We start from the raw sequence: 10,759 nt of genomic DNA on the forward strand, positions 1-10,759 counted from the left end.
AACATACTGAGCTACTTTGTATTATTGTTGATAACTGTTCAACAAATTTAATTAAAAACTATTTTACTGAAGGTTAATTAGTGTGAATTCAAAATGTTTGATTCATTTGCTTTTTTGTAGTTGTTGTTGTTGTTTTTATGATCCATGATGTTTGAGCTGCATATGATGAACAGAAGAGGTCAGAGGTCACAGAACATTAAATATATTTCCTTAATAAGTGTTATATCAGAACATGACAAGAGAATGAATGAGAAATACAGGATATAAAGTCAAACTGAATTATGTGTATTGCAAATGAGAGGACTAAACTCTTTATCTGGTTATGGAAAAAGTACATTGTTCTTCAAGCAATGACAAACATTTCAAAAGGATTTTGTGTGATGTTAGTCAACAGAAAGGGGTGTTTAGTTCCTGGCTATGTAGCATCTGGACCAATCAGACATACATTAATTGTTACATTTAACAAATAGTCTTTAAACCCAACAAGCCAGCTATATGCTGGAGCAATAGAGACTTTAACAGACAACTAACACCCCAAAAGGGCTCAGTTGCCAGGACGACCGTCTGATAAGAGGTTTTATTGCCCAGAGGAATGCACATTTGCCCATGCTACATTTGCCCATAGGAAAGACACGATGCCTATAGAAATAGACTCTTTCCTATTCATTCACAGACAAACCTTTTTTTTTTTTGACCTTCCTATCACACATAGCCCAGGTCATTGTGTACAGTATTACTGCATTGTATTTTTGTCTGTTGTATTTGTATTTGTCTTTCTATTGTTTTATGCATGCATTATGATAGATGACTAGTCGTATAACCCACCTATGCCATGTTTGGTCTCTTTGAAATCGTATTTTGATGATCTAAATGATGGTGTAAATTAGATTGATCGCCTCCCCTCTCCTTTCACTTTCTTCTCTCTTCACTCTCTCTTCTCTTCACTCTCTTCTTCTCCCGACTGCTGCCCATGTGGAGGAACCCCCAGGGAGCCTGAGCCAGCACAGGGCGTGCCCAGTGGGCCCGACAGGCCCCAACATATACAGCTGTGGCTCTCGACCACAAAGAGCCAGACATTTTCACTCAACCCTGGAATTCATCTTCATGACTCGCCTCAGTCAGTCAGTGGTTCTGTTACAACCTCTTCGGAACGTCTCTAAGTTGTGCCAGGCCTTGCGGCCTTGTCTTTCCATTCCCCAAAGATCACAGGACTTCAGTTGGGTCCCTCTCAGCTCTTGGTTCTTCTTCACATTTCACATGGGAAGAAACTCCCAGTCACCATCGAGTCAGAACATCTTTGGAGTTCATCACTCTTCAGACCCAGAAGAACGTGACTACGATTCCAAAACCACCACTGCTCCAAAGCATCAAGATTTTCACCCGAGACTGCATTCGGACACTTCAATGATCAAGGCAATGCAAGTATCGTATATTTAACTAAACAAACAGAGGTTTAGTATAAGCTGTAGACAGCACTGATGTTTTTGCTCAGGTGGTTAACTGACTCTTTTCATAGCTTCATTTCCTTGTCTTTCTCTAACTGCTTCTCACTGACCTTTCCCCCATGTATGAGTGATTTTATGTTTGTTTTTTTAGATTAGTTATGTGTTAGTCCTTCGTTAATAAAACTCTTGTGCACAAATTACATGAGTGTTGATTCTGATTCTGCCTTGCAAATTAATGTCCCTTTATGTTTCCGATTCAAGCTACATGCTCTAATGCAATGGTACTTTAAGAAAGTTATTTACTGTGGCAAAGAAAATATCATATCATCAAGCTGTTTATTCATTTTTCCATCAAAAAATCAAGCTGAATTCTTGTTTTTTGTTTTTCTGGAAAAAAAAAAAAAAAAAAAAAAAAAAAAAAAAAAAACAGGAAAAAAGAAAAAGGTTTCTTAATTCAAAATTAAATCAAAAAATGAATGGACGAAGGATACAGATAATTTACCCTTAATGAATTATATCTCATGTGTAACCACTTAAGAGACATCAGAGCCAGCAGTAAATTCCAGAAGATCTGGCCGAGGTGAGACGCTCTCGGGTGGATTCATGAGTGCAGAACAGCCGCTGATGACGTCAAAGCAAATTTTCAAATAGACGTGAAGGAGGGGCAGTGTTCAGAAGGGAAGGGTCCAGGTAAGGGGCGGAGTCCGGCGGCTGCACTCACTCCCCCACCGGGGTCCGTGGCAATATGACGGGTAGCGGCTTCCTTTAGCGGCTTCATCCATTCCTTAGCGGCGGCACTTCCTCAGGCGGGTGAGAAGGCCCGGCATCCTGGCCCGCAGCCATTTCCATGCGGCTCGCACTCGGACCGCGGGTCCGGCAGCTCGTCCATCACATCGGCGGCGCTCGTCCCTCTACGCACCCTTCCTGGACCCACGAGGACACCAGTGTGCATGCACGGGGAAGAGACCTCTCCCGTCTGCTTCATTCTTTTTAATTAGATCACGCCCACGAGCTGCCTTCTTTTTTCATATTATAATCGGCAGGACGTGTGTCAAACGTAAATGCGAGGTGATTTTCACATTATTATGGAGAAAAATCTATAGCCTACCACATCCAGTTCTCAAAAGTCTTGTGAACAAATGTTCTGAATGTGTTTCATGGTGTTATTTCAGTGACTTAATTTTTCTTTTTTTCCCAACAGCTTGAACTGCTACCAAACCCATATTACTGTACATTTGATTTTACATTCTGACTAATGTTATGTCGTCAGTGCAGTTGGTTTCATTTTCATGTGGAAATGTGAGCAGAATGAGTGATGATAATATATATATATATATATATATATATATATATATATATGTATATATATATATATATATATATATATAGTATATCCACTTCCTTTTAGTAAAATCTTTTTGAAATATTTCATTTTCTGGCAACAGCTTAAACCAGGGACCATCATGCTGTGAAGAAATATACTGAGCTACTTTGTATTATTGTTGATACCTGTTCAACAAATTTAATTAAAAGATTTAGATTGAAGATTAATTAGTGTGCACTCAAAATGTTTGATTCATTTTCTTTTTTTTCTGTAGTTTGTGGCTGTTGTTGTTGGTTTTGTGATCCATGATGATTGAGCTGCATATGAAGAACAGAAGAGGTCAAAGGTCACAGATCATTAAACATATTTCCTTAAAAAAGTGTTATATCAGAACATGACGAGAATAAATGAGAAATACAGGATATACAGTCAAAATGGATTATGTGTATCGAAAATGAGAGAACTAAACTCTTTATCTGGTTATGAAAAAAGTACATTGTTCTTCAAGCAATGACAAACATTTCAAAAGGATTTTGTGTGAGTGTGTTGTTATTCATTATTTAAAAAATAATTTAACTAAAACTAAATGATTGAGTGTTGTCAACAGCTGAGGTGTTTCTACTATCAGTGTGCTGAAGTGTTGTTTTCTCTGTCTCTGCTGGAGTTTGTGTTCACTCGAGTGGAATAGAGGTTTTTGTACGACGGTTTCATTAGATTGTATCACTGTGGTACACATTCGGTGGAGGAACTAAACTGGTGCTTGGTAAGTCTTTTTAATTGTCTATTAAAAACATAATTTATATTATACAACATATTTTTAAAAAAATTGAAACATCAAAACTATTCCTTTTGTAACAATGAATATTTACAATACAAATTTAATGTAAAATATTTGCTGTTCAAAAACATGTTTAGATTTTTAGAAAAAAACTAAATTATTCACTTTGAACAAACAATTCCTGTCTAAAAACTTTTTCATAATGTGTTTCACTAAGTATTTTATGAGTTTATCACAGTGTTGGAAATGAGTAAGGCATTACACTATTGAGTTACTCCCTAAAAAAGTAACTAATTGTGTTACTTAGTTACTTTTTATGGAAAGTAATGCATTACTTTACTTTTTAAATCTGGGCAGGGTTTGCTTGTTTGTTTTTAATATAAAAAATTATATTTTTGGCAAATGGTAAAGCTTTTTCACACCAAAAGCCTCAGGCTTTGAGAAAAGTAAATTACGTCTGTACAGTAGCCCGCAAAATGTCAACTCTTCAGCAATAAAAAAAAAAAAAAGGAAAACAAATGTTAGATTATTCTGAGTAGTTTTTGCTTATTAGTATGGTTGAATTGGATGATCGAAGGTCGGCAGCAAACAAAGACATTGGTTAATAAAATGGGATTAAATGCATAAAGGATATTTGTATTATTTAACATGAATTCTGAGTTGAATTTCACTGTTTTTATTAATTTTGAGGAATATTGAATCTGTTCATCTGTGAGTGAGATGAATTAATGCATGCACACATTTATTCTAGAACATCTTACTCCTGATTTCTCTCAACATGGGGACAGGAGAGCTTTTAATCAATATATGGGGGGAAAGTAACAGGCGTTGAAAGAAATAACTCAGATATTTTGTAAATAAAGTAATGTGTTACTTTACTAGTTACCTGGAAAAAGTAATAATATTACATAACTTGTGTTACTTGTAATGCGTTACCCCCAACACTGTTCATTTCTATGTTGTGTTTATGTATGGCTAATGTTTTTATTGTAGGTGTCATACACAAAAAAAAAGAGAGATTTGATGTTAAAATGTAAATGTAGCAACTTTCTGTAGTTCAGTCAATAATTTTGAATCTCTTTTTCTCATGCTGTTCTTGTAATTCAGTGGTTTTAAAAAAAATGTGTACATTTCTAAACTCTTTGATTCAGACAAATTCTTTACATTTCAAAGAAGTAATGTATATGTGAAAATCTCATTAAAATCATAAAAATACATTATCAGAAATCAAGAGTCAGTCGTTCTGACACTAATGGGTCTTTTTCACAGTCTGTGTTCGGAAACCGGAAGCGTAGAATAGTTGTGTAAAAAAACTTCCACTGTAGCCTGTATGAATGGCAACGCCCATAGCAGGGGATGGTTGTGATTTATTAATGAAAAAATCATCATAGATGTTTCATCAAAACATAATATCGGTTTACTTTCCAAACATTCGGTTTGCTATTAATTGTAATAATCTAGTGAGATTTTTGTTTGCACAGGCAGTCTGACAACAGCCAGTGCTCCACACAGACATCTGATCTCACCATCATCCAGTCTGTCTCTGGAATGACATGAAGACACAGAACAAACTGAAACAGAGCAAATCCATAAGAACTGTGGAAACATCTCCAAGATGCTTCAAGAGACCTACCTGCAAAGCTACCTGAAAAACTTTGTGCAAGTGCACCTAGGGCAAAAGCTGCTGTAAACGCAAAGAATGATCGCACCAAATGTTGATTTCATTTAGTTAATAGAAGGTAATTGATAAAGAAAATCTATGTATGACAGCATCCTCATTTTACAGCATTTTTACACAAGTGCCTAAAACTTTTAACAGTGCTGCAGCTTTGCAGGTAGGTTTCTTGAAGCATCCTGGAGACTTTGTCACAGTTCTTTTGGATTTAGTCGGTCTGAGTTTGTTCTGTTTCTTCATGTCATTCCAGACAGACTGGATGATGATGAGATCAGATGTCTGTGCAGAGCACTCGCTGTTGTCAGACTCCTTGTGCAAACAAAAATCTCACTGGATTATTACGATTAATGGCAAAATGAATGTTTGGAAATGAAATCTGATATTTCCTACTGACACACTACAGCAAAAGACGACTTTAACTGACTTTAAACCATTTTTTAGCTGATGAAAATACTAGTGGCCTAAGACTTTTGCACAGTACTGTATGTATATATATATATATATATATATATATATATATATATATATATATATATATATATATATATATATATGACTTTTCTTGTCTTTATTGGACCCGGTTTGTCCCACCCTTCATCAGCACACAGACTCTGGACTTGGATGACGTTAGAATTTATTTGAGGCCTGAACACAGAGCAGTAGGAGACTAAATGGCAGTTGAACGATTTTTGTAGTTCCACCCACAGCAGTTCTCCATAGCTCTGCTGCTCTTAATATAACAGTAAACACTATGGTATTATAAACAAAACATACAAAAATAAAATAAAACCAGGAATCTGAAATATGATAATTTCTCCATGACAATTAAACAGACTTCAATATTCTTTTCCTTCTGTTTTTTTTATTTTCTTCTTAAACTTATATCATTGTGATCGTATAAGACATTTTTAAAACAAACAGGAATAACAAGAATAGAAAGACTGTATACCAAGTAAAGGATAGTATGAGGTACATAAATTACATAGCTTACGTCATCCATTTTATAGAACATGTATGAAAAGTTAATGAAAATATCATGAAATTTCTTAGTAAAACCATGAATTAAGTGCTTTCAAAACACAGTTAGCATTTACTTAATACAGAAAATGCAGTACTGAATAAACAGAGTAAATTCGTAAACACTATATGATAAAGAAACAATTACCTGCACACAGAGCAGTAGGAGACAAAATGGCAGTTCAGCAATTTTTGTAGTTCCACCTATTCAGAATATGTTTCACTTTGTTAGCACGTGGAAAAGAGTAGATCAGACGGAAATAACGGTATCAAAATAACATGCATACAAACAGAAAACTCGCTTTACAGATCAATCCATGTCTATGATGTTCATTACTCTTCAAACGGCGTCTAACATTTCACATGAAACAATATTTTTAACTTTTGGTGTGGAGCTACAACAAAAGCGACTCACCCACAACAGTTCTCCATAGCTCTGCTGCAGATTGCGTGAACACTGGGGGCAATAGCGCCACCGGCGTGACCAATAGGAAGTGCGATCCCATTAACGCAGGATTTATTTAAAGAACCATAGCGCTGTCATTTTTATATCGTTACATATATATATATATATATATATATATATATATATATATATTACACATATGGTAGGGGATCGTCTAAGGTTAAATAGATTCTTTTAACTGATAATCTGCCCGCGACTGCACGTTACTGCTGGAGAAATACTCGGAATATACACTGTTTTAATTTTATTTTTAATGTCATTGTTTTCATTATTGCGCAAAATAATACTGTTATCATAATAAACACCTGTTGAATGTCAGTTTTATTGCTCTTTAATGTGGTGTGTTGTTTGTATGCTATTCTTGCATTTTTAAAATAAAAAGCTGGTCTGTCTCTGAAGTATTGTGCACACGCAGCTTGTGCGCTCCCATTTAAATCATGAAATGTGCATCGGAATATTATGACAACATTTTTCCTTGTTTCGTCATAACCGATTAATGATTGAAAACTGTTTAATATGTTTTGATGAACATCTGTGATGAATTGTTTATTAACAAATCACAACAATCCTGTGCTACCCACTGAGCAAAAGTACGTCCAAACGACGTCATTTCAACGTCTTTGTCGGACGTTGAAATGACGTCCCCTGAAGAGCCAGAATGAAAGTTTTTACAACGTCTTTTCATGACGTCTTCTGGACGTCCAATAGTGACGTTCACAGGACGTCTCTAGAAGGTTAAAATTTAGTTCAGATCTGGTCATTATGGACGTATTTTCAACGTCTTAGAAGGTCAACTGCAGTCTCATTTAGATGTCATTTATACTGTTTCTGGACATAATATATACACTCTTAGGCTGCATTCAAGTAAAAATCATGTTTATTTTATTATAATTTTTTATTTGTACTTGTAAATAAACTTACAGACACAGTGTACAAAAACCATGAAAACATTTAAATTTTAACTTAAAATAAATATTAATTGTAATGAATGAGTAAAAGTACGTCCAAACGACGTCATTTCAACGTCTTTGTCGGACGTTGAAATGACGTCCCCTGAAGAGCCAGAATGAAAGTTTTTACAACGTCTTTTTATGACGTCTTCTGGACGTCCAATATTGACATTCACAGGACACCTCTAGAAGGTTAAAATTTAGTTTAGATCTGGTCACTGTGGACGTATTTTCAGTGGATAACAACTGTAACAAATAACATACAAAACATACATTATGTTCACCTGTTGGAGCTGAACTGAGGGGGAAAAAACGTCTAATTCTGACACAAGAGAAGTTTAAAACCTTCTGTACATACTAAAGAAATAGTTTAGCAGTTTCAGTATCATATTAAATAAGTTTGTGATAGGCTTAATTTAAAATAAATATTGCTTGTAATGAATGGCTCGTTTGGTCGATGCCCATGTTAATGAATCAGAGGGTAAATGTGAACGCAGAAAGAACAACACAAACAATCTTTTCAACCACATTATAATCATTATTGCTGTGTAACAGACATTTAAGTAATAGTTAGGGTATAAACACTTATTTTGTACAGTAGCGATCAAAACGAAACTATCTTGTATGTATAGTAACGCTTAACCTCTTCCGCCAGGAGGTGGCGACAATTGCCCATTTAAAAAAAGTATGTCATTGAATCATTCATTCAGGAAATTTCAATAGTCAAACAAGTCTTAATGAAGTGAGACACTGACTCTCTTCATTAAATGTTTTTATTGTTATTATTATTATTTTGTTTAAATGAATATGTTTTTAAAAGTCTTAAGCAGTGAATAGTTTGTCAGAACCACTAGTAAATTGTTATTTTGTTTAGTTTTCCAATCTTTTTTCTCTAGAATCGTGATCTCCAATTTATTAAAAACAAGTGGGATTTGCAATTTATCCAGAATCGTGAAGCTCTTGTTTAAATGTTGTTTATTACTGCATATTATTCCATTCAAATGGAAGTTTAATTTCATAAAGTTCAAAATACACCTAAATGTTTTTTGCATTTTGTCTTTTTCAGTTGAATAAAAGACTATTTTCCCTATATTTTAATCATTGAGGATTTCTTAAGAAAAGTTTAAAATTCAGCAATTCAGCAATTTTTGTAGTTCCACCTATTCAGAATATGTTTCACTTTGTTAGCACGTGGAAAAGAGTAGATCAGACGGAAATAACGGTATCAAAATAACATGCATACAAACAGAAAACTCGCTTTACAGATCAATCCATGTCTATGATGTTCATTACTCTTCAAACGGCGTCTAACATTTCACATGAAACAATATTTTTAACTTTTGGTGTGGAGCTACAACAAAAGCGACTCACCCACAACAGTTCTCCATAGCTCTGCTGCAGATTGCGTGAACACTGGGGGCAATAGCGCCACCGGCGTGACCAATAGGAAGTGCGATCCCATTAACGCAGGATTTATTTAAAGAACCATAGCGCTGTCATTTTTATATCGTTACATATATATATATATATATATATATATATATATATATATTACACATATGGTAGGGGATCGTCTAAGGTTAAATAGATTCTTTTAACTGATAATCTGCCCGCGACTGCACGTTACTGCTGGAGAAATACTCGGAATATACACTGTTTTAATTTTATTTTTAATGTCATTGTTTTCATTATTGCGCAAAATAATACTGTTATCATAATAAACACCTGTTGAATGTCAGTTTTATTGCTCTTTAATGTGGTGTGTTGTTTGTATGCTATTCTTGCATTTTTAAAATAAAAAGCTGGTCTGTCTCTGAAGTATTGTGCACACGCAGCTTGTGCGCTCCCATTTAAATCATGAAATGTGCATCGGAATATTATGACAACATTTTTCCTTGTTTCGTCATAACCGATTAATGATTGAAAACTGTTTAATATGTTTTGATGAACATCTGTGATGAATTGTTTATTAACAAATCACAACAATCCTGTGCTACCCACTGAGCAAAAGTACGTCCAAACGACGTCATTTCAACGTCTTTGTCGGACGTTGAAATGACGTCCCCTGAAGAGCCAGAATGAAAGTTTTTACAACGTCTTTTCATGACGTCTTCTGGACGTCCAATAGTGACGTTCACAGGACGTCTCTAGAAGGTTAAAATTTAGTTCAGATCTGGTCATTATGGACGTATTTTCAACGTCTTAGAAGGTCAACTGCAGTCTCATTTAGATGTCATTTATACTGTTTCTGGACATAATATATACACTCTTAGGCTGCATTCAAGTAAAAATCATGTTTATTTTATTATAATTTTTTATTTGTACTTGTAAATAAACTTACAGACACAGTGTACAAAAACCATGAAAACATTTAAATTTTAACTTAAAATAAATATTAATTGTAATGAATGAGTAAAAGTACGTCCAAACGACGTCATTTCAACGTCTTTGTCGGACGTTGAAATGACGTCCCCTGAAGAGCCAGAATGAAAGTTTTTACAACGTCTTTTTATGACGTCTTCTGGACGTCCAATATTGACATTCACAGGACACCTCTAGAAGGTTAAAATTTAGTTTAGATCTGGTCACTGTGGACGTATTTTCAGTGGATAACAACTGTAACAAATAACATACAAAACATACATTATGTTCACCTGTTGGAGCTGAACTGAGGGGGAAAAAACGTCTAATTCTGACACAAGAGAAGTTTAAAACCTTCTGTACATACTAAAGAAATAGTTTAGCAGTTTCAGTATCATATTAAATAAGTTTGTGATAGGCTTAATTTAAAATAAATATTGCTTGTAATGAATGGCTCGTTTGGTCGATGCCCATGTTAATGAATCAGAGGGTAAATGTGAACGCAGAAAGAACAACACAAACAATCTTTTCAACCACATTATAATCATTATTGCTGTGTAACAGACATTTAAGTAATAGTTAGGGTATAAACACTTATTTTGTACAGTAGCGATCAAAACGAAACTATCTTGTATGTATAGTAACGCTTAACCTCTTCCGCCAGGAGGTGGCGACAATTGCCCATTTAAAAAAGTATGTCATTGAATCATTCATTCAGGAAATTTCAATAGTCAAACAAGTCT

Source organism: Labeo rohita, chromosome 25 (genome assembly GCF_022985175.1).
Source record: "Labeo rohita strain BAU-BD-2019 chromosome 25, IGBB_LRoh.1.0, whole genome shotgun sequence".
Lineage (NCBI taxonomy): Eukaryota > Metazoa > Chordata > Actinopteri > Cypriniformes > Cyprinidae > Labeo > Labeo rohita.